Below are 19,829 nucleotides of genomic sequence, written 5' to 3' on the forward strand. Positions count from 1 at the left end.
TGAAGGATAGCCTTATCTCATGCACTATCTGGGCTAAAATTGCAGAACATCAAATGCAGGAAGTCATCCAGCAACTGGCTGAATAAAAAGGCTCATCAAATTTCTAGCCAGCCTTACTGTGTTTCTCCTGTTAAAGTTAGTGCACTGATTGGGAAAGAATTAAATCCTATAAAATGGGATGGAGACATGTAGGAAGTAAGTGATAAAATTGTGGATATTTAACTTCAAAAAGTTGATGACTATTTTTTTCAGTGGAAGAAGTCACCTGACAACCAGTAGAAGCAGCCTTCCCACCTGCAGTGGAACTGGACTCTCTACTCCCATCAAAGGTAGTCTACTCAATTATCCTCCTCAGTCACAAATTTATCCTCCTTTACCGGCATTTGAAAAGCTTCACCCTGCATTGTGAAAGACAATAGGAATGGCCTCCTCAGAGGCAGCACCTTGCAAGACAGTGCAGACTTTCTTCAGGACCCATCCCATCATTTTTTGCTTCTAAAATTGCACCTGGACTCAAGTATTTGCCATTCAATAAATTGAGATAGAAGTGTATAATAAATTTCTTATTTCTTATCATACATGATGCCTTGGGTTTGATGCTCAGTATAGCAAAATAAATAATAAATAAAAATAAATTAATTAATTAAAAATATGATTCATGAGGAGGAGTGCTATATTCCAAAATAATTACTTGAATTTCCAAGTATATACAAGTAGAAAAGTGGAGACCATATTTGGACATGTCTATTAAAGGTATAGTATAGTGAGGATAGGAACACAATGTTGAAATGGGATGGTTTTATTCAGTAGAAAATCTGCATTTTGTGTTGTAAAACAGGCAGGTATAAAGGGTTCCAGAAGTTGAGTTGGCACCTTAATTATAGATTAAAGTATGACTTACCTTATTTAATCTTTATGGCTAATCTTCAGTATATTATGGAGGAGAGGGATTCAAAGGAATAGGGAAATTGAACTCTGAGATTGTGTTCATTATTGAAGAAATGTCCATTTACAATGGGAAGTTACAGATGGCATACATTTTACCAGTATTTTGAGAAATAAATTCATAGGGTTTCCCAATCATCCTTGTCAAGTTCAATAATCACTGTTCTTTTGGCCAAAACAGAGTGGAAGCATCGGGCGCTTAACTGGAAAGCTTAAAATCAAGGAGAGTTAGAAGGTGCTATGTTGGCATGGGACTGTGACCACACTCATTTTCCAAGGACATTGTAAGTAGATGTTACATGTGAATGTGTTCCTCTAAGTTTTGTGGTTTTGAACTGTAGACCCCCAATTCATGTTAGTGGTATTTTGAGAGTCTGGGAAGTAGTGGGTATTTTAGGGTTTTCCAGATAAAAAGAACCAATAGAAATAGGGATTTCTTCAGTTGACTCACATGATCACAGGCCAAATAGTCCCCCAATGGTTGCCTGCAGAGCGAGAAGCCAAGAAATTTGTTAGCAAATAACTCCAGTTAGTCAGGAAACTCAAAATAAGCGAGAGAGGGAGTCCAATAACCCAGCACCAGTCTGAGCAGAAGACCTGAATTCTGTCTGGAGATACACTGGTGTATGTTTGCACACAGAGGCTAAAGAATTTGAATCTAATATTTCATCATGACTCAAGTATGGTTATATGTGTAAGTTTTTCTCTTATTCTGTGTTTTCAGTCCATGTGACTCCCAGGTTCTTTGACTGTGTCACCTACATTCAGGGCATGTCTTCCTCTCTCATCTCACCCATATTCTAGTCTTATCTGGATTTACCCTCACAAATACTCTCAGAAGTATGCTATACCAATTTTCTAGGCAAATCTCAATACAGTGAATTTGAAAACCAAAGTTAGCCATTACATAAGTATAATATAAGTTTATGAGGATGGAGTGTTCCATGATATCAGTGGCTTTGCAGGAAGAGGAAGAAGAGATACCCAAGCCAGCACAATTTCTTTTTCTTGCCAGGTGGTACCATCTGGCATATTATGGCACATTGAAAAACCCTTACAAGATGCTAAGCAGATGCTGGCACCATGCTCTTCTTGGAATTTCCAGGCTCCAGAACTGTAAGCCAAAATGAACTCCTATTCCCTATAAATTACCCCTTTTCTGATATTTAGCAATATCATGGCAAATGGATTAACAGAAAGTTGATACTGAGAAGAGGGCTGTTTCTCTTCAAGTACCTGACAATGTGGAAGTATCTGTAGAAGCAGGAAGTGTTTTGAAGTGAATGCTGGAAAATGTTTATGTTGCCATAATTGGAACACTAAGGGAGTTTCTGGCAAGTGTTTTGCATAAGAAGAGAATGGTGAAAACCTGGAACTTCTCCAAGATTATCTAAGTGATCATGACCAGAATGTTGACAAGAATGTGAATGGTAAAGGTCATTTTCATATGGTCTCAAATGGAACTGAGCAACAAGAACTTGGAAATTGTAGTAAAGACCATCTTTGTTATAAAGGAGAAAAGAACTTGACTGCATTGTGCACATGGCTTAGCACATTAAGGACTGCAGAATTTAGGGGCAATGAACTAAGGCATTTGGCAGAAGAAATTACTAAGCAACAGCCATTCAAGCTTTTGTGTGGCTATTTTTAACTGGTTAAAGTGAAATGAAAAAGCAAAAAAGAATATTTAAACAAAAAAAGTAATTAAAAAGTAAACAGAGACATTTAGAAACTTCTAAACTTGTCTGTGTGGTAGAGAATGAAAGATCATTTTAGGAGAAGCAACCAAGAATGTAACCCAGATACTGCTTGCTGACGAGATTAGTACAAATAAATCATAAAGATAAGGAGGAATGATCACAAGGGTACCTTCCAGGCTACCACTTTCTTCATAGACCCAGAGATCTAGCAGGAGAAAATGATTTTGGAGGATGGGTGAGGACATTCCCCACTGATTCACTCCCCTGGACCACCTGACTGTATCCTGCATTCTGTCATAGCTGTTCCAACTGCTGTTCAGGAGACATATATAACTTGCCTCATTGCTCTAGAGGACACAAGCTATAAAACTTGGCAGGGTCCCTGTGCTGTTAATTCTGCAAGCCTGAATAATGCAAAACCTTGAGTTAATGTTGCTTCCGTTATTGTATTTTGAACTTACTTTGCTAATTTCTACCTTTTGGAACATTTCTCAGTCCGACGTCTGTTTGAATTTTTGAAATAGATTACTTGTTTTAATTTCATAGTTTATGACTGAAGTTCATTTGCCCAGGATGACTTATGTCTGGTGTACCTGATTCACATAAGATTCTGAACTTTGGACTTTTGATTTGACACTGAAATTAGTTATGACTTCACAGACACTAAGAGAGAAAACATGTTATTTTCTGTGTGATGAGAACATGAAATTGGGGGCCAGGGTGAAAATGGTGTTGCTTTTATGCATTTCCTCAAATATTATAAGTTGCAGTTTAATTCTCAGATTTCATATATCCATGATATTTGGAGATGAGGATTTCGTGAAGTAATTAGGATTAGACAAGGTCATGAAACTAGGGCCATGATGATGCACTGCTGGTTTTATAAGCAGAGGGAGAGAGGCCCAAGGTAGCACACATTTTATTTTCTCTCTCACAAAATCTCCAGAGGATAGTATCAGCATGTTCTTAGAATTCCTGAAATCCAAAACTGGGAGACAAATAAACTTTCACTTTTTAAATAAATTTTGTGGTTTCCAGTATCTTGTTACAGCAAGAGCAAATGGACTAAGAAAGCGTAATTACTATAATTGATCGCAGAATGAAAGGAGCAATCAGAATAAGGACTCACACAGTCCCATGGTTTATCATGGTGCCCCTAGAAGAAAAATAGATGAAGTCTACTACATTCTGACCTTGTTTGTATAAGCAGAAAAGCCAAGCCAGATGAACCAAAGTCTAACTCAAGTCATAAAAAAGTTACTGTCTCTCAATCAATTCCCAGGCCTGATGCAATTTACAGACCAAAACCCACTTGAATAAAGGGAAAGAGCGTGCCCTCATGAAGGTACCTTCATAGAATATCCAAGTCTATACTGTTAATTTTCTACTAGTTCTGTTAAAAAGGCATTTTTGGCTTTTTAGCACAGAGAACTATGCATTAGGATAAAGGAAATGGTGAGAACTTTGGGGCACTAATTAGCCCAAAACAGACATTGACTCCATGAAATCCAAGTCATCACTATGGTCCACTAATTGAAGATCAAATACAGGGATCAAGTGATCTTTGGGGTTTAGCTCAGGTTCCTCCCCAAGTGGGTCCATAGAGATTTCAACCCATCCTGTGGTTATTTCCTCAGTTTCAGAATGTACAAGTGAAAAAAAAAATCAAACACCCATATTCAACAGTGTGCAGAATTCCCATGTTTCCTGACCTGTGGTGTGAGGACTAATATGATTGCAAAGACCAAGTGAAGGTCATTAGAACTGCCTCCACCTCCTGGGTGTGGTGGTGCACACCTATATTCCCAGAGGTACCAGAGGCTGAGCCAGGAGGATCCTGAGGCAGGAGGATCACAAATTTGAGACTAGCCTTAGTAATTTAGGCAGGCCCTTAGCAACTGAGCAAGACACTGTCTCAAAATAAAAAATAAAAATAAAACTGACTTGGGATGTGGCTTAGTAATTAAGCACTCCTGGGTTTAAACCCTGGTCCCCCAGCCCCCAAAACAGAAAAAAGATAACTGCCTCTACCTAAGAAAATGTAAAATGAAGGAAATATCACATGTGAATAAGGAAAACAAAGATTAATACCTCCATCAATAACTTGAAAGATACTGGGGTGGTGAGTTCATCTATATTCCCATTAAACTCTTCTGGTTAGTCTGTAGAAGACAAAATGATATCAGATAATGATAGTAGATTATCTTAAACTTAATCAACAGGTGACTCCAACTGTAGCCACAGTGTTAGGTGCGATTTCATTTTTTGAGTAAATCATCCTCTTTTACCTGGTACTAAGCTATTCATGTGAAATATTCCTTTTTATCCTTGTTTGTCCCACCTGAAGCTAGCTTGAAATTAGCTGGTAAATTTTAAAATGCATTTCCACTGTCCTACCTCAGGGTCACGTCAACTCGCCAAACAATGTCACACTTAATTTTGGAGTGATCTTGATCTTGATCATCTTTATCTTCCACAAAATATTACATTGGTCCTTTATGTTGATTGTATTAAACTGAGGGAGCTTGATGATGAGAGTAGCAACTACTCTAGATTTATTAGAAAGACATCTGCATGTGAGAGGGTAATCTTCTGCCTTAGAGATCATCAAAGGTTTTCCACTTCAGTGAGATTTAGAGGTCTAGAGTTTTAAGGCATTTTGAAATATCGCTTTTTCGGTAAAGAATAAGGTGCTATATCTGGCCCTTCCTCAAACCATGAAAAAGGCACATGGCCTAGTGGGCCAATCTGGATTTTGGAGGCAACATATTTCTCAGTCCATGTACTGAGTAAGCCCATAGCAGCAGAAGTTCCCAAACAGGCCCAGGCTGTTGTGCAAGCTGCTCTGCCACTTGTGCCATGTAATACAATGGATGCAATGATGTGTCACTGGAAGATAGGAAAGCCTTTTGTAACTTTATGTAGGTTCTTTATTCATGAATTGCAAAGCTTTGTTATCCTCATAAATAACTGCTCTCCTTTTCTAGAGAGAGCTTTTGCCTGCTATTAGGCCTTAGGAGAAACTGAGCACTTGATCATGGTCAACTAAAATCATCATATGACCTGAACTGCCCATCATGAACTGGGCATTATATTACCCACAGGTCATAGTTTGGTTCACAATTCCATCAACAACAACAAACTCCATCATCAATGATTTACAATTAGTAGGGCTCAAGTAGGTCTTGAGAGTACAAATATGTTACCTACAGTGGGAGAATGCTCATGATTGCCACTTCTGCTATACTACCTTCTCCAGCTCCACTTGGACTTTTGGTTTCATAAGGCGTTGCCTTTAATTAATTCAGAAGGCATGTTACATGACTCAGGCAGTCATCAGGTTCCACCCAAGAATGTATATCTCTAGCACTTAAATTTCATTTTGACTGTCTCTGAAGGACAATGGAAAAGGGAAATTACCCTAGGGTACAGAGCTTCAGTGACCGAATGTCAGTTACACCCATTTTGGAATAAAAAATAACCAAATGTGGGATTATATACTGATTCATGCATTGTAGCAAATGATTAGGCAGGACAGTTAGGAATGAGGAAATAACATGATAAAAAATCTCGTGACAAACTAAATGGAGAATACGTGAATAGACCTCTCCTAATGGGCAAATATTTGTCAACCTATCTGGTAAAGAAGGAGGACTAGTTCAGGTGCGTACCGAAGGCACTGCATAACGTACAATTAAAGATAGTTTATCCAGATATGAGCAGGTGACTAGTTACAGATATAAGGACTAGAATTATCATACATTTTATTTTATTAAGGATATATTTCATATATATATATTTAATATTATATAATCATATTTAACTTATGTGATATCATGAGAAAAATAAACATCATTAAAGAATATTCCTTCCTCTACTGAGGGAAAGAATGTGTGCTCTTTTAGTAGAATGTATGATGCTTGTGTCTGGTTAGGAGTAATTAGGGCCTTGTTATTGTTGTTATTTGAATACTAGCTATGGTTGAGATGTGAGTGCCTAACTGATAGTGGGTGTGCTGTGATGGTTAATTTTATGTATCAAATTGACTGAATAAAGGATGCCCAGGTAGCTGGTAAAACATCATTTCTTGGTGCATCTATAAGAAATTAGCTTGTAAATTAGTACAATGAGTAAGAATAGACTGAATAAAGATTGTCTGCTGTCATTATGGTGGGAAATTATCAAATAATCCATTTAAAGTCTTCTAGAACAAAAAAATGAAGAACAGAAAAATAATCTCTATATAATGGATCTGAGACTTTTCTCTTTGCCTTCAGGCATTGTGGGTTATTGTTTTGGAGGTTTCATTCTTCCTGTTTCAGACACAGATCAAATTACACCACCAGGGCTCTTGGTCCTCCAGAGTAGAGGATGGGACTTCTAATTTGCCATAACGGCATGAATCAACTTTCATAATAATTTTCTCTTTGTCCTTCCCTTCATGATCTATTTGCAGATTTGCACATCATAATGCAAATATATACTCATATCCTATGAATGCATTTCAACATATATACACATATATACATTCATAATCGACACTTATTTTTCCTATTGATTTTCCCTGGCAACTCCCTACTAATATAAATATTAAACATGAAGGCTAGGGATGTTTTATTCCTTTATTCGATCTATATCCAATGTTTGAATCTGCCTTCTTCATTAACAGAGTCCTTCAGCATGCTATTCTGTTTCTAATTTACAATAATAGGGCAGATGTATGTTCAAAAGTAACCTGTTGTTCCTATTTCAAAATTTTCATTGGTAGAGTGGATACAGAAATATTATGCTTACAATATGATTTAAAAGGGATTTTTTTTTTCTTTTTTTTGGTGCTGGGGAATGAACCCAGGGCCTTGTGCTTGCAAGGCAAGCACTCTACCAACTGAGCTACCTCCCCAGCTCAGGACTCTTTAAAAGAATGAAAAAAATACAAATTACCTCCTGGAACAAACATTTACTATCTTAGTATAGCCTATATATTACTACACTAAAATATTACTACATCAGAAATATGAATTTATGTATATATAGTTTTGGAGTTCCAAGATGTAGCAATTTTCTCAATAGATGTTATCAATATGAATTATTGTTTGTTTTTCTGCATGTTATATTATTAAACAATCAATATTGAGTTAAGGAGACAAAAAATGTTCAATGAATTATGATATTAGAATGTAATGGAAAGGTAGAAAATTTAAAAGGTCTTAAGATTTTAAAGGTAGAGAATGTATTTAGGTAAGTTTTACTAATAAATGGCATTACTACACAAATAAATGCAGCACAAAGGGACTAAAACAGGTATAAGTAATAAAAATAGTGTGTGTTTGCAAACTTATTAAAAATAAAGAGCTATATAAAAGATTACTATAGAAATAATCATAATCTATTTGTAAATTTTTAAGATAAAACAATAAGGAAGATTTTCTCCTTAAAAAATCACAAGATTCAGGGGCGATCCAAGATGGTGGACTAGAGGGTGACTGCATCTCCTGTTGCTCCAGAACCCAGGATTCAAGAAGAGGAGGCATTGAGAGACTCTGACTAACATAGAGCCATGGGGTAAGTCTCCCCCACCAGGTGATGCTCAGCCCGGGTGGCAGGTCCAGACAGGGATGGCTTCTTAGAGCAGGGCAGTCAGCTAGAGTCTTCCCCAGGCAGCCCTGCTCCCTCCGGCGGCGGGCTCCTTCCATGACCAGCTTCTTGGAGCAGGCCGCCCAGTGACAGCCTTTCTGCACACAGCCAGCTCCAAGTCCTGGAGCCAGCAGTGAGCTCCAGCCCACAGGCAGCTTCAGGAACCAGGGCGGGGCAGCCAAGGACTTCCCCAAGCAGCCCAGCCCCCTCTGGCAACAGGCTCCTTTCACGGCCAGCTTCTCGGAGCAGGCCGCCCAGTGAGAGCCTTTCTGCACAGAGCCAGCTCCAAGTCCCGGAGCCAGCGGCGAGCTCTGACCCACAGGCAGCATCTGGGACCAGGGCAGGGCAGCCAGAGACTCCTCCCAGCAGCCCTGCTACCTCCGGTGGCAGGCGCCTTCCACGGCCAGCTTCTCAGAGCAGACAGCCCAATGAGAGCCTTTCCGCACAGAGTCAGCTCCAAGCCCTGGAACCATTGGCAGGCTAGGGGCAGCTTTCTTCGGAAGCACTGCATTATCAAGTTCCGCCAAGACTTCAGGCTACTGAAGGCTGGGAGGTGATACACTGGAAATCTACAGGGACACTATAAACCAATAGAGGAAATCTGCAATATCTCAGAGTCCCACTGATATCTGACCAATATGAAAAAACAAGAGAAGAAAATGTCTCAAAAAAATCTAGGTACTATATCAATCAAACCCAATGACAGCACAGCAGAAGAAATGTCAGAAAGGGAGTTCAGAATGTACATAATTAAAACGATCAGGGAAGCAAATGAGGAGATGAAAGAGCAAATGCAGGCATTGAAGGAGGAGATGAAAGAGCAAATGCAGGCATTAAATGATCACACCAATCAACAGTTAAAAGATCAAATATGGGAAGCAAGAGATCATTTCAATAAAGAGTTACAGATACTGAAAAAACAAACAAACAAACAAACAAACTGAAATCCTTGAAATGAAGGAAACAATAAACCAAGTCAAAAACTCCATAGAAAGCATAACCAATAGGATAGAACACCAGGAAGACAGAACCTCAGATATTGAAGACAAAATATTTAATCTTGAAAACAAAGTTGGCCAAACAGAGAAGATGGTAAGAAATGATGAACAGAATCTACAAGAATTATGGAATATCATGAAAAGGCCAAATTTAAGAATTATTGGAATTGAGGAAGGTTTAGAGAAAAAAACCAAAGGAATGAACAATCTCTTCAATGAAATAATATCGGAAAATTTCCCAAATCTGAAGAACGAAATGGAAAACCAAGTACAAGAGACTTATAGGACTCCAAATATACAAAATTACAACAGACTCACACCAAGGCACATTATTATGAAAATACCTAACATACAAAATAAAGACACAATTTTAAAGGCCGCAAGAGAAAAGAATCAAATTACATTCAGAGGGAAACCAATAAGAATATCAGCAGATTTTTCAATCCAGACCCTAAAAGTTAGAAGGACCTGGAACAACGTATACCAAGCCCTGAAAGAAAATGGATGCCAACCAAGAATCTTATACCCAGAAAAACTTACTTTTAGATTTGACAATGAAATAAGATCCTTCCATGAAAAGCAAAAGCTAAAGGAACTTACAAAAAGAAAGCCGGCATTACAGAACATTCTCAGCAAAATATTCCATGAGGAAGAGATGAAAAACAATGATGCAAATCAGCAACGGGAGGAACTAACCTAAAGGAATAGCCAAATGAAGGAGAAACCAAATCATGTCAAAAAACAAAAATGATTCAAAAGACTGGGAATACAAATCATATCACAATAATAACCCTGAATGTTAATGACCTGAATTCATCAATCAAAAGACGTAGACTGGCAATTCGGATTAAAAAGAAAAATCCAACAATATGCTGCCTGCAAGAGACTCATCTCATAGAAAGAGACACCCATAGACTAAAGGTGAAAGGATGGGGAAAAACATACCATGCACACGGACACAGCAAAAAAGCTGGAGTATCCATCCTCATCTCAGATAATGTGGACTTCAAACCAAAACTAGTCAGAAGGGATAAAGAAGGACATTACATGCTGCTTAAGGGAAGCATAAATCAGCAAGACATAACAATCATAAATATCTATGCCCCGAACATTGGCTCATCCACGTACGTCAAACAAATCCTTCTCAATTCCAGAAATCAAATAGACCACAACACAATAATACTAGGCAATTTTAACACACCTCTCTCACCACTGGATAGATCGTCCAAACAAAAATTGAATAAAGAAACTATAGATCTCAACAACACAATCAGCAATTTAGACTTAACGGACATATATAGAATATACCATCCAACAAAGAACGAATACACTTTCCTCTCAGCAGCACATGGATCCTTCTCTAAAATAGACCATATTTTATGCCACAAAGCTACTGTTAGCAAATACAAGAAAATAGAGATACTACCTTGTACTTTATCAAATCATAATGCATTGAAATTAGAAATAAATGACAGAATAAAAAACAGAAACTTCTCCAATACCTGGAGATTAAATAATACACTATTATATGATGAGTGGATAACAGAAGACATCAGGAGGGAAATAAAAAAATTCTTAGAAGTAAACGAGAACAAAGACACATCATATCAAAATCTCTGGGACACTATGAAAGCAGTACTTAGAGGAAGATTTATTTCAGGGGGCGCATTCAACAAGAGAAGTAGAAATCAACAAATAAACAACTTAACACTACAGCTCAAAGCCCTAGAAAAAGAAGAGCAGAGCAACACCAAAAGTAGTAGAAGACAGGAAATAGTTAAAATCAGAGCCAAAATCAACGAAATTGAAACAAAAGAAACAATCATAAAAATTAACAAGATGAAGAGTTGGTTCTTTGAAAAAATAAACAAAATTGATAAACCCTTAGCCAAACTAACAAAGAGAAAGAGGGAGAAAACTCAAATTACCAAAATTCGGAATGAACAAGGAAATAACACAACAGACACAAGTGAAATACAAAACATAATTAGAAGCTATTTCGAAAATCTATATTCCAACAAAACAGAAAACCTTGAAAACATCAACAAGTTTCTAGAGACATATGAATTACCTAAACTGAACGAGGAGGATATACACAACTTAAATAAATCTATTTCAAGCAATGAAATAGAAGAGGTCATCAAAAGCCTACCAACAAAGAAAAGTCCAGGACCAGATGGGTTCTCAGCCGAGTTCTACAAAACCTTTAAAGAAGAGCTCATTCCAATACTCCTCAAACTATTCCATGAAATAGAAGAGGAGGGAACCCTCCCAACTCATTCTTTGAAGCCAATATCACCTTGATACCTAAACCAGACAGAGACACATCGAGGAAAGAAAATTTCAGACCAATATCCTTAATGAATATCGACGCAAAAATTCTCAACAAAATTTTAGCAAATCGCATACAAATATATATTAAAAAGATAGTGCACCATGATCAAGTGGATTTTATCCCAGGGATGCAAGGTTGGTTCAACATCCGGAAATCAATAAATGTCATTCACCATATCAACAGACTTAAAGTTAAGAATCACATGATTATTTTGATAGATGTGGAAAAAGCATTCAATAAAATACAGCATCCCTTCATGCTCAAAACACTAGAAAAAATTGGGGTAGTGGGAACATTCCTTAACATTGTAAAGGTCATCTATGCTAAGCCCATGGCCAATATCATTCTAAATGGTGAAAAACTGAAAGCATTTCCCCTTAAAACTGGAACAAGGCAGGGATGCCCACTTTCACCACTTCTATTCAACATCGTTCTTGAAACACTAGCCAGAGCACTAGCTAGACAAACCAAAGAAATTAAAGGGGTACGAATTGGAGAAGAAGAATGCAAACTATCCCTGTTCGCTGATGACATGATTATATATTTAGAGGAACCTGGAAATTCCACCAGTAAACTGTTAGAATTCATAAATGAATTCAGTAAAGTAGCAGGTTACAAAATCAATGCTCATAAATCCAATGAATTTTTATACATAAGTGATGAATCTTCAGAAAGAGAAGTTAGGAAAACTACCCCATTGACAATAGCATCAAAAAAAAAAATACTTGGGAATCAATCTCACAAAAGAGGTGAAAGACCTCTGCAATGAGAACTACAGAACACTAAAGAAAGAAATTCAAGAAAACCTTAGAAGATGGAAAGATCTCCCATGTTCTTGGATAGGCAGAATTAATATTGTCAAAATGGCCATACTACCAAAAGTGCTATACAGATTCAATGCAATTCCAATTTAAATCCCAATGATGTACCTTGCAGAAATAGGGTAAGCAATTATGAAATTCATCTAGAAGAAGAAAAAACCCAGAATAGCTAAAGCAATCCTCAGTAGAAAGAGCGAAGCAGGGGTATCGCAATACCAGATCTTCAACTATACTACAAAGCAATAGTAACAAAAATGGCATGGTATTGGTACCAAAATAGACAGGTAGATCAATGGTACAGAAGAGAGGACATCGACACAACCCCAAATAAATACAATTTTCTCATACTAGACAAAGGGGCCAAAAATATGCAATGGAGAAAAGGTAGCCTCTTCAACAAATGGTGCTGGGAAAACTGGAAAACCATATGCAACAGAATGAAATTAAACCCCTATCTCTCACCCTACACAAAACTCAACTCAAAATGGTTCAAGGAACTTGGAATCAGACCAGAGACCCTACATCTTATAGAAGAAAAAGTAGGTCCAAATCTTCAACTTGTTGACTTAGGATCAGACTTCCTTAACAGGACTCCCATAGCACAAGAAATAAAAGCAAGAATCAACAACTGGGATAGATTCAAACTAAAAAGCTTTCTCTCAGCAAAGAAAACTCTCAGTAATGTGAAGAGAGAGCCTACAGAGCGGGAGAATATCTTTGCCACTCGTACTTCAGATAGAGTGCTAATTTCCAGAATTTCCCATATCTAGGAACCCATTATTCCATTCTATTCTTGTATAACATTTACTTATACAACGTTTACTTCTACAACATTTCTACAACATTTACTTATCAGTTGCCACAGATGAGTAAGAAGAAGTTATATTTGTCTCTCTGTGCCTAGTTTATTGCACTTAACAATGAATTCCAGTTGCACCCATGTACAGAAAATGATCATCTTTAATTTTTATGGATGAATGATATACCATGATTCCTTTATCCATAAATCCATTGAAGGAAATATCTTGTTTTAGCTATTGTGTACAGTTTAGTGAATGAATGGATAGAGAAAATGTTGTATATATTCTTTATAAATTACCCAGTTTGTGAAATTCAGATATAGCAAAATATTGATTAGCATTCAATTTCTTTATAATTCATAGGATTGAATTATAGCATTGGTTTCTTTTAATATTCTTAATAATATTTAGTTGCATTTCTCTGTATATAGTGTCTTATTTTGCTTTGTTCATAGTACATTTTATTATTCAGAGACTTAAAGTTAATTTATTCAAAATTTCTATTTTTTTCTTGGTCCAGTGTTCTTTTTGAGTCTCAAAAATTTCTTCCATAATTGGAACTGTTATTCAGTGTTTTTCTACAAATTTAGTATTCATTTAATATTTTTCCTATACTTTGAAAACAAAAAGCTCCAACTGTTGAATATATTGCAAACTAGGAAACCAGAATTTTAAAAAAGATTTACCAATTAACTCAGAATTATTTATTAGCCTTTTTTAGTTGAAACATTAGTTAGATAATTTGAAATATTTTCTCATAAGTGTGGGATTATTCCAATTTCCTATTATTTCTATTTTACTACTCATCTGGTTAATTATTGTAAATTCTCAGTAAGTGTTGATACACGTTTAGTTATTTTACGGCCTCTTTTAACTGAGAAATCATTACCTCTTCAGTTAATAACTCACTTCAAATCAATTATACTTACTCTTTATTATATAAAAATGCTTAAGGAATCAAACCTTGTTTTTTATTTACTAGTGCATTATAGTTATAATAATTTTGTCCATTTTGGCATTATCATACAAGCATGGAATATAATTTGCTCTATTTCAATTGCTACTCAAGGATTTGAGAAAAGAAAACAAACACAAGCAGAGGCAGTAAACATATTTAAAGATAGAAGCGAACATGTTTTTCAGTATCTTTTTCAGGAAAATACCATAAACATAGCCTTGTGTCATGTTATTTAAAATTAAACCTCAGTTTTAATGAGAAATACCAATTTATAACATATATTTGACACATTTATTGTCACAGGTCCTAAATATAGAATTTGTAGATATTCACATCTTTTTCTTTAATCAGTGTCTGACCCCATGTCACCAACTAAGTACACAATGTAGCAAAGAAGATAAAATGTCTCTATCCTTGAGTGACTTATGTTGATTCAGCAATGGAGAATTTGTGAGAATATGATCCCACAAATCATGATGTTTATGATATGTATTTAATAAGGAAATATCACAGCTGCTATGTGTGTGAAAGAAAGGGGAGCTAACGACACTTCCAGTATTTGGAAGTGACATTTAATTAAAGATATAGAACCTGTTGAGAAATCAAATTTTAATATGTTTGGATTAACTGTCACTTTAAAAGTAGGTAATTAGTGAGGTGCATGGTGCATGATTGTAATTCCAGCAAATGGAAGCTGAGACAAGAGGATTCCAAGTTCATGTTGATCCTCAGTAATTTAGTGAGACCCTCAGCCCACTAGTATCTGTCTTATTTCTCAGTTAAAAAGGTAGAGAAAATTTCCTTTTTTTTCTCTACATTTCTGTACCTTGAATATAAAGAGAATTTAATTTAGAAAATCTTAAGACTTTTTTGTATTTCAGTCCTCATAATTCATAAACACAATTTAGTTTTTAATATATATTAAGATCATTTAAAGAGATATGCCATCAAAGTGAATTCATTTTTACTTGTGTTCTAACACAACCATTGTAAAGGGAACCTTAATGAAGCCTCAGAGCTTTGACTAATGCACAAGACTTTGGCTAAAGGGAAAGGAGTCGCTTAGAGCAAACCTTTTTATCTTCTTGGAGCAAAATTTTTAGTGTGGTGCTACTTTTTGTGGCACCTGGCAGCATGGAATGCAGACCCATGTGACACTTGTGTTAGATCATCTTGACACAGTTGTGCTTGTGGGTGAGTCGGCTGAGGTACACTTTATGATGCTGCCTAGCAGGTGATACACAGTCCAAGGTTGACTCTTTCTGGGTGTTGTCTGAGAGAATGTGGTCATTCTTCAGCTGTTAGACTGAAAATAATCTTACTCTGGTTGTAAGGATAGGGGTACTCTCCTCGACTTGGATTTTGATTTCCACATTCTGTATTGGGTCAATGGACTTGACCTCAAGGGTGATGGTCTTGCCATTGGTATCTGTGGGGAACATTCCTCAAGTTTATTTGACAGCAGTTGCTGATACAATGTTTTAAATAAATCCAAGAGTTTGGATGAGGAAACTGAGGAAATGGTAAAGACTCACCATGGACTGCAGGCCTTTGCAGTTACTGAGGCTGAGCTACGAGCTGAGGGAAGGCCTCACTCAGCAGGCATCACTGCAAGCTGTGATGTGAGTTCACCTGGGCTGCCTGGACTCATGCTGTGTGCTGGAGCTTGCCCTTCCCCCAGTCCTTTGTCTCACACTTGTTGCTGGACAGAATCATTTGGGGATACTTGGTTTGTTTACATTAGTGCGACATATAGCTTACCTAAAGGTTGGTTCTGTTTGTTTTAACAAGCATCTTAACCTGATTGGATAATGTGCCTATATATGTCTTGTACAATCCTAAGTAGAATTAGATCTGTGCCTTCCCAGTCTGGTCTCCGACGTCTGCATTCTTTGGGTGACATCATTGTCCTCACCCTCAGTGTGACCTCCATTCGAAATAACTACAAGTGTCTTCACAGAGGTCTGCATCTCTGCATCTGCACCTCAGCAGCTAGTTGAAAAGAGAAAGCTCAGATAAGACTGTGCTGCAGAAAATTTGGAGTTCCATATGACTTGAGAGTGAAAAGTCAAAGACCAGCTAGGACTGTAAGCTCAGTGGCAGAGCACTTGTCTAGCATGTGCGAGGAACTGGGCTCCATCCTTAGCACCACATAAAAATAAACAAATAAAATAAAGTCATTCTGTCCAACTACCAAAAAAAAAAAAAAAAAAAAAAAGGAAAGAAAAAGAAAAGTCAAAGACATCAGGAAATCTGCACAATTTTACTATGTTTAATCACATATCACATGATGAAAATGTCAGTTAAACTAAGCAAAATGTATTAGAAAGTATAAATTATTTTCCAAGACAATAATAAAAGTATAATTCTTTCTAATGAAGTAATAAATACTTATTTATTAAGTCATTGAATGTTATTGCTCTTTTATGTTTAATAAATAATTGATATATGAAAACATTTGACTTGAACTTTTATACAACCTAGTACTATGGCTGTGCAGGAATCACCCTCAGTGGATCCTACTGCTGATTTGTAAGCTTTTTCCAAAAATAAATTAACAGTTCTATGTATCCAAAACTTAGGCAAATTTATGACAATCTTGCCCATGAAACTACACACAAATCTTTTTACTACATTGTTGTGGCAAGACCAGGCAGTGCAATATCTTCCCTCCTAGGGCTGAAAACTTCCCAGCTATTGCTCACAGAAAGAGATGCAGGGGACAGTAGGAGATTCTTGCATACTGAGGATCCTCTGAGCCTTTTATCCAATAGTTTGAATTGCTTTGACTATCTAATCATCCAGGGTGGACTTTTCTCATAGACTTCTTAGCAACGACAGCTTCCATCTTGAACACTGTTTGAGAAGCCATGAGGTTAATTGGCAATATGATTGATGTGTATGATGTTCTTTATATGTTTTAACTTTTCACTTTTAGTAAAATTGCTTAGTTTTAAAATATAGTCTTATGTGTATATTATAAAATTACATGTTTTAATAAATTTTCATAATGAAGATATATTTTCAATTTGTCATCATATTTCTGTGGGCAAGCTAAAGTAGGTAGTTTATAAAAGTGAATTTTTAAAGTTTCATCAAATACAAGGTATTATGCATTCTCTGTTATTTCTGAGAGGATTGGTATGTAGTTAAGAATGACTATGGCTAGTAAAATATAATTATAAACTAACAATCATTAAATCTGTATATTCAATATCTAGAATTAGAACCTGAAAATTCTGACAAGTGCTAAATAAATTTTGAACATTTGCTAAAAATTTTTTGTTAAATAAATTTCATATTGTAGCAAATGCTTAATATTTTATGGTTGATTTGGGTATGCTTTTATATATATATGTAAATGTTTTGTGAAAAAATCATTTTTAAAAATATTTAGTGTAAATACAAGTTAAGCATATACCCTGTATACTGATGTGAGTAAAAATGATGGACTGTTTATAATACTCTTGGAAGAAATTGCCCCTATAATGGTACAGCAGACTGAATCATAGAAAATAAAAGAGCATAGAAAAATATGGTTATTGTGGATATGATATTACCTTAAAATAAAAGAAATAATTGTATGTATATGTTTTTGTTTTCTTTCTTTTTAAAATTAAAAAAAAATTGTTCTAATTAGTTATAGTAGACTATAGAATGCATTTTGACACTTTGTACACAAAGGGAGCCCAACTTCTCATTCATCTGGCTGCACTTGGTGCAGATTCACACCAGTTGTGTAATCATACATGTATGTAGGGTAATGATGTCCATATCATTCCACATCCTTCCCAACCCCACCCCCCTTCCCTTCCCCTTACCCCTCTCTACCCAATCTAAAGTTCCTCCATTCTTCCTCACCCCCTTCCCATTATGAATCATCTTATGCTCATCAGAGAAAAATTCAGTCTTTAGTTTTTGGGGTTTGGTTAATTTTACTTATCATGATATTCTCCAGCTCCATCCATTTATCTGCAAATGCCATAATTTCATTCTTTTTTAAGGCTAATATTTCATCATGTACATATACCAAATATTCTTTATCCATTTATCTATTGAAAGACATCTATGTTGGATCCATAGTTTACTATTGTGAATTGAGCTGCTATAAACATTGATGTGACTCCATCACTGTAGTATGCTGATTTTAAGTTCTTTGGGTATAAACCAAGGAGAGTGGCATAGCTGGATCAGATGGTGGTTCCATTCCAAGTTTTCTGAGGAATAACCATACAGTTTTCTAGAATGGTTGCATCAATTTGTAGTCCCACCAGCAATGTATGAGTGTACCTTTTCCCTGACATCCCACCAATACTATCTCTATATATCTATTTATATATGTATATACATGTATATGTCTGTGTTTATACATATATATGTCTATGTATATACATACATATGTTTATCAATTAAATGTACAACAAAAAACCACTTCAAAACTTAGTGACTTTGTGTAACCATGATTTATTATTTCTTCAGTGTTGTTAGTTGTAGGCAGCCCAACATGGCTGTAAGCACATATCTTTAACCCTTAGCTTGGGTAAGAGTGAAGAGTGGGAAAGCTGAGCCTCTCACTCCATGTAGTACTTCATGCTCTCTCTCCAACTGATCTCTTATAATAATTTTAAACTATTTCTTAAGTATCTCATTAAGCAAAGGAAATTATATGGCCAACTATGGATTTAAGAATTAGAGATTTTTCTCGATAGAAGTAGTGATAAAATCACATTTCAGAGGAACAGCTATGCAAATATGTGAAGAGCTTTAGACATGTTTTCTGTTTATCAAGGAGCACCCCCAGCCAGAAATTAGTCACATTTCTTACTCTAGTGGATGCTGTTGTCTGTTCTCTAGATTCTCTTCTAGTAACAAAAGTAATCTTTCCCCTAACCGCAAGAGAGTTTTCTTCATAAAACTCAAAGTTTGGCCTTATTTTAGGAAGTGTCTTTATACCAAGGGAATTGCCTCCTCTAATACATCTGCTCTCTTCTGGTGAAGGCAACAATTTTCTGGTGATACTGGGTATAAAGACTTGACCTCTTTGTGATAATGCGACTCAACTTTGAAGGCCTATGTTTGTTCCAGTACTGTCTGTAATATGAAGAATTTGTTGTGATTTCATTAGTATTCAGATTCTTCCTCTATAGGAAGAGGTTTCCATCACTACCTCAGTGGTTGTTTTTTGAAAATGTTCTTCAATAAACAACAAGTAAACAATTTCTTTTTTTTTTTTTTTTTTTTTTTTTTTTTTGCGGTGCTAGGGATTGAACCCAGGGCCTTGTGCTTGCAAGGCAAGCACTCTACCAACTGAGCTATATCCCCAGCCCAACAATTTCTTTTAAAAATATTTTTATTAGGACCACTAGGCTCAGTGGTATATGCCTGTAATTTCAGGCACTCAGGAGATTGAGGCAGGAGGAACATGAGTTCAAATCTAGCCTCAGCAACTCAGCGAGACCCTGTCTCTAAATAAAATAATTTAAAAGGTCTGGGAATGGACTCAGTAGTTAAGTGTCCCTAGATTCAATCCCTGGTACCAAAAATAAAAACAATAATGATAATAATAATATATTTTATACTCTAATAATAAATAATACAGGGGTTCAATTGATATTATCATAAATTCATGGAATGTAAT

This window comes from Sciurus carolinensis, chromosome 6 (assembly GCF_902686445.1).
Source record: "Sciurus carolinensis chromosome 6, mSciCar1.2, whole genome shotgun sequence".
Lineage (NCBI taxonomy): Eukaryota > Metazoa > Chordata > Mammalia > Rodentia > Sciuridae > Sciurus > Sciurus carolinensis.